This window comes from Ursus maritimus, unplaced genomic scaffold (assembly GCF_017311325.1).
Source record: "Ursus maritimus isolate PB19 unplaced genomic scaffold, ASM1731132v1 scaffold_6, whole genome shotgun sequence".
NCBI classification, from domain to species: domain Eukaryota; kingdom Metazoa; phylum Chordata; class Mammalia; order Carnivora; family Ursidae; genus Ursus; species Ursus maritimus.
Window position 1 is genome coordinate 55,352,354 of NW_024426774.1, and position 6,199 is coordinate 55,358,552.

At 54.0% G+C, this 6,199-nt stretch overlaps 1 long non-coding RNA gene across 1 annotated transcript; it reads left to right on the forward strand.

The window, feature by feature from the left end:
* Positions 1-14: 14 nt before the first annotated feature.
* LOC103671324 lies at positions 15-2,829 on the forward strand. The gene is made up of 3 exons (XR_570840.2): positions 15-434; positions 2,058-2,191; positions 2,474-2,829. It is a non-coding gene; the product is annotated as an uncharacterized LOC103671324 (long non-coding RNA).
* The last annotated feature ends 3,370 nt before the right edge of the window (positions 2,830-6,199 follow it).

Below are 6,199 nucleotides of genomic sequence, written 5' to 3' on the forward strand. Positions count from 1 at the left end.
GAGGGGGTGTTAACCTTGACCCTGGGGCCCCACCTCACAAGCCATGTCTTCCAGGCTGGGGGCTGTGGAAGGAGGTAAAGCGATGGGGCCGGGGCGAGGAGCCCTGCTTGGTGGCTCGCAGGAGCTGTCCCAGAGGCACCCGCAGCCGAGCCAGATGGCCTTCCAGCGTCCCATTGCTCCGTTCCCAACTCTTTCCCTGGTCACCCCTGCCCAGAGTGACCTCTCGCCCCTCGGAATTCCTCTGACTTTCTTTTTTGCTCTCAGCCCTCGCAGCAGGAGGTCTGGAAAGCCCAGGGTGATGTCTGGCCAGTTACCCAACCTCAGCGTTATCACCTGTGCAATGGAGACGATCGCCGTAGACACTGCAGCGGGGCGGTGGGGAGGCTCGCCGGACATCAGAGCTGGAGCAACAGCGCAGGCACTCTAAACTCCAGGTTTCAATCCGGTCTCCTGTGTGTTTTGGGCAAGTTACTTGAGCTTTCTGGGCCTCAGTTTTATGGTCTGTAAGGTGAGGTGAGAAGCGTGGTGCTGGGGGAGTGAATGCCCGGAGGGCACTTCGAGTGGTGTCTGGCCCTTACCGACCGCTAGGTGGGCACCTGCTGCTGTCAGAGAGCGGAGCCCTGTGCTGTGTGCCTGGGAGACCGCAGGAAATGAGCCCCAACGCCCCAACGCCCCAACCCCCTCCTCGCTTCAGGCCTCATCTCCCCGTTAGCTTGCACTCTTGGGTGGGAGGAGCAGTGGCCGGAGTTTGACACAACTGTGTTGATTCACCCTCCAGAAAGCTGCCAGATGCCCTCTCTGTGTTTTTCTTACCCCCCTCCCCCCAGCCCTTTTTAGTGGGAGTGGAGGTTGAGGCTGTGTCACAAACTCTGCTGGGAAACTGATGAAAGCTCTGGACCGTCTCCCCAGAAAGGTGCTCAGAAGCAAGGATTCACAATATGTTGCACAGGCTTTCAGGGGATTCCCGGACCCCTTAAGGGCCAGGGTGAGAAGCCCCTCTTAAGATGATTCACCCTCCATGTCTTGTTTGTTGGTTTTACTCCAACAAAACAAAAGCTGCCGCTCTTCCTTTACTCATCAGTGGGTGGCACCTCGGTTTCCACCCTGACTCCCACGCCCCTCAATCCCTCTCCCCAGGCCCCCTGGCTCACTGCCTACTCCAAGCCACGACCCTTGGCTAGGAGTTAAAGACAGCACCTGTTCAGCGTTTGAGGGCCAAGAAAAAGAAAGAGAAGAAGAAGGAGGAGAAGAAGGAGAAGAAAAAGGAGGAGGAGAAGAAGAAGAAGAAGAAAAAGAAGAAAAAGAAGAAGGAGAAGAAGAAGAAGAAGAAGAAGAAGAAGAAGAGGAAAGAAGAAGAAGAAGGGGAAGAAGGGGAGGAGGAGGAGGGGAGGGGGAGGAGGAGGAGGAGGAGGAAGAAGACTCAACTTAAAAAAAAACAGACAGGAGGAATCATCCTCCAAGCCAAACGCCATAATTCATCATGCCTTTATTCGCTGAGTGGGACTAACTGGTATTTATGACCAACAGGCCCTGGACTCACCCTGAGTTGAGCGATTCAGGAGTTGCCCAAACTCTGGCAGCAGGGAGGAAAGACACCGGGCTGGGGAGATCAGACAGCTTGCAGGGGAGATTTTCTTATTCACGATTGGTGTGATTTTTTTTATCTACTTAATGTTAAGTGTAGTTTCGGAATTTTCGTACAGGTTTCTGGGAAGATGATAACCTCAAACAGTATCTGTTCACTTGAGGTCGGTTGTGGGCTTGGAACTGGGCTGTATGCTGTGGCCCCACGCACTCATTCATTCAAGATTTACTAGGTGCCTTCCTTACGCCTGAGAAGCTGTTGCAGGCCCTGGAGATAAAGCAGTGCGCAGGGCAGCAAAGGTCCCTGTCCTGATGAAGTTTACAGTCTTGTTTGTTTGTTTGCTTTTACATGGAGATACTTAATGATATCTTAGGTTTAGGCACCTTGATGTATCTTTTCATCTCTTTATGCTATATTTTTATTTGATATTGACATAACAGTGCTTTTCCTTATTATTTTTTTTTTTTTGAAGTTTACGGTCTTGGCAGAAAGACACATAACCAAATAAATAGTAAATATATGTCGGATGGTAATGTGTACTGAGAAGAAAAACACGGCCCCCAGTGGCTAGAAGCCTAAAGGAAAAGGCCCTGGAGCCATGCAGAGGTATGGGGAGGTCCCAGGGAGGAAGGAAGGTCATCCACCAGGTGGCCGATCCTGGTCGGGTTGGGACAGCCCAGCATGACTGTGGACCCAAGGGCCAGTCCCCATAGCTGGGAGTTTCTGGATGGCCGGGCTGCTGGATGCCCCCCTGCCCTCTGCTGGAACCTTTCCTGGGGCACATAGGTCCTTCCTGGCTGTGTGCTTGGGCCTCTGTCATGCTGAGAGCACCCCGAGGGCTGTTTCTCCCAGAGCCTTACCCCTCCCTATTGTACCTACACTTTGCAGAGCCCAAAGATTTCTGCCGAAAGCTGGATGGAGTCTGTGATATTTCAAGATGTTGACCTTAAGAATGGCTATACTGTTTGCTATAGACTGAACGTTTGTGGTTTGTGTCCTCTCAAAATTCCTATGTTGAAATCCTAAGCCCCAGTGTGATGGTATTCGGAGGTGGGACATTTGGGAGGCGATTAGGACTTTGGGATGGGATTAGTGCCCCCCTAAGATCACCCAGAGAGCTCTCTTACCCCTTCTGCCATGCGAGGACCTGGTGAAAGACGGCTGAACCTAGCCAAGCTGGTGTCTTGACCTTGGACTTCCCAGCTTCTAGAATTGTGAGAAATAAACTTCTGATGTTACAAACACCCCCGTCTATGGTACTTTTGCTTAAGCAGCCTGAAGAGACTAGATGATGTTAGAGGAAATATGGGGGACAGGGAAACGAACAAGCTACGTGACACCAGGAGGAGACAGCTACATCCAGAATGTGGGGCATTCTGCAACACAACCGGCCTGGTCTCTTTAAAAAAACCCAACAATGTAATAAAAAATAAGAGGATGGGAGAACTGTTCTAGATTCAAAGGAACATATAGTCAAATGGGATGCATCCTCCTTAAGCAGACCCTGGTTCGAAGAGGCAGGCTACGACAGACATTTTAGGGATGCTGTGGAGAATTCGAATAGACTGGTTTTCAAATGGTATTCGGATATTATTGTTCATTTTTGTAGATGTGATAATAGTATTGCAGTTAGATGAGAATATCTCTATTTTGATACGACAGTGGTGTGGGGGGGAGGGACATGGGATGATATCCATAATTCTGAAATTGTTCAGCAAATTAATAAGTAAATAAAATCCAAGATATCTAAGGTCTAGGATGGGTCAAGGAAGGAGAACGCGAGGCCCCACGGGCCGTGGCTCACCTTCCTGGAGCTGGCTGGGCCTCCACGCTGGCCAGACCCCAACCTGTGCACTTCCTGTGTGGCCGGCAGGGGACTGGGCGCCCGCACCTGGCCTTCACGTGCTTCATCGAAGATGGATGGATGCGTGGATAGCCTCTGTGGGACCGAGCGCGCCCCTTCACGTTTACCTCCCACCTACCCTGCAAGCCCACCACAAGACCAGGAAAACCGTGGGCAGACTTCCACGGGTCACGTTTTACGGAAACGCCTGTGAGTTCTCTCTGGATGATTCCGGGCACCGCTGCCCTCTGCCCTCCTCTGGAGCCGCTCCGGCATGTCCAGGAGGCCTGCTCTTGGAGCCCAGTTATTTCTGTACCTCACCGTTCAGGTGGAGGGTAGGTTGCTCAGAATCACCGGGTCCTGAACAGCTGGCCTGCTGGGCCCTAATTATTTCTCTGACTCAGGGGCTGCACCCTAACAGCTGGGGCTCAAGAGGCCCCCAAGTCAGGCCAGGCACACGCAGGCGCGCGACAGAACTTGGCGTCCTCAATAATAATACGATTCCGAACATTTCTTGAGCGCTTAGTATTTCCGAGTGTCGTGCTAAGTGTTTCACATGAGTTCCGTGTTCAATTCTCCGAAGACGCCGGGGTTGGTGGTGTTCGCTCTGCCTGTGCAGTGTGCAGACTGGCTCACCGTCTCACAATTAGCCAGTGGCAGGTTAGGATGCGGACTCTCTACTCTGGTTGCCTCCTTGCTGCTTCTCTCCGGGGGGGATGTTCAGGCCGCCTCTCTGGTGGCCCTGGAAGCCCGGGGAGTCCCGTGTCGTGGGGCTGGTGACTGCTCGGACACAGCTAGCAAGGAAAGGCGCAAACCCCCAGGGCCCCGGGGCTGCAGCTCCCAAGCTCTGTGCTGCACCGATTCTCTGGAATGGTAGCTCGTGCCCCTTCTTCCACAGCCCTGCGGGAGCCACCGCAAGGCGAGGAAAGGTCGGGCTGATGGACAAGTGTCACCTTCTATGGAAGTGTCTGGGAGGACCCTCGGCCGCCAGAAATGGGAACCGCGGTGGTGGACTCTCCCCCTTCCGCTGGGAAAACAGCCGTTTCAAGCACCCTGGGCTTTCTTGTCCGTCATGAGGGCAGGGCATTCCCGCCGGGTCCCCACGCGTACCGGAGCGGGGACCGAGCACCGTGTTTCGTCCTTGCTTCTCTCCCGGGGCGGGTGGCCCGTCCATCTCCGGGTCGGCTAAGGCGGATATTAGCTAAATACCAGTTGTCACCGGTGGGCTCTGCCCGGATTTGCTACCCTTGAATGCATCCTTTCAATAGGTGTTTGGTGACACAGGGCCCATGAGGTCCTGCCTGCCTCACAGATGTGAGGTTCCAGCCACAAAACCAAAAAAAAAAAAAAAAAAAAAAAAAAAAAAAAAATCTGGGGTGGGAAAGAAGAGTCCAGATTTCACTGAAAATGAAGCTTTCCAGAGCTGCTGACTAAGGAGTTTTCTTTCCAAACATCTGAAACAGCAAACAGATTGTAAATTAAGAGGGAGTTACAAGATAGTAGCTGCAGGGAAACAACGCCTCCCTGTTCCCTGGGCCGAGCTGTGGCTGCCCCGCGGCCGGGCGGCCGGGAAAGGTGACTCGCCAGGCCCGGGAGGGGGACCGGGGCGCTGGAGGGTCCGCCACTGGTAGGAGGTGGCTGGGAGAGCTCTGGCCTCTCCTCGGAGCCAGGGAGAGCGGTTCCTTCTGACAAGGGGTGCAACGCTGGTCTGCGCCGTTCTCTGGAGCCGATGAATGAGTGACTCCCACCCAGATCACAGTTCGGGCTCCCACGGCAACCCAGCAAAAATAAAGGGAAGCAAATCGTAACCCATCAAACATGCTTCCCACGGGCAGAGCGTGAAGGGGGGAGCTGGACGGTCCTTGGGCCACGCTTCTCTCCTCCCACAGAGTAAAAATACTGATTTCAGTGAAATGTCTGCATTCGGTGGAGGCTTGAATTTATAGGGGAAGGCGAGCCCTGGGGTAGGTTGCTCTGGCGGCCGTCCTGCTGGGTCTGGGGTCCTGCGGCCAGGATGGCAGCCCGGGCCTGGAACCACACAGTCAGAAGCAATGCTCCCCACCATGCCCGCCCGCCACCAGCTCCGGAACGCAAGTCCTGCTTTGGATAACAGGACAGAAGAGAAGGGGTGGGGTAAAGGGGAGAGCGGATGGCCCGGGCAGGTTGCATCATGGAGCATGCCGCCAGGCATCCTCGTCCTGTCCCTGGGGGGTGGGGGGTAGTGACTGTCAGCGTGACCTCCCCTTTCAGGGCTCTCCAGCTTTGTCTGAGGACCCAACGGTGTGGTCATGTGAGCCCCTCTGAGTCACATCGGGCCTTGCTCAGAGACTGGGAGGCATCTTTCCTGATTTCCCATTTCCCAGAGAGCCATCTGCTCGGGCCCGCTTTGGGAAATGGTCAAGATGATTCTAGGTTTGGGAGTATCCTCGGGAGCCGTGTCCATTTCAGCCAGGAGCCGCTGGTGGTGTAGGCTACAGAGCTGTGCCCCGGAGTGGCCCAGATCCCCATGTGTCCAGCCCCTACTTGCTGCTCGCCCGAGGCAGGGATTGAGGCAAGGACTGAGGCAAAACCAAACCAGAACAAATAGCTTTTGACAAAATGGAAGCCGCAGAAGTTTGGTGTAGTGTTTGGGGTTTGCTTCAGAGCTTGAAGGGTTGAGTCAGTGGTCAATAGAATAGGATATGTTTTGGAAAAAATTCAGATGGGGCTCAAGGTGGGGTTTACAGTATTTGCAGGCAAAGGCAAGACACAGATTCTGGAAGGATCCCCAT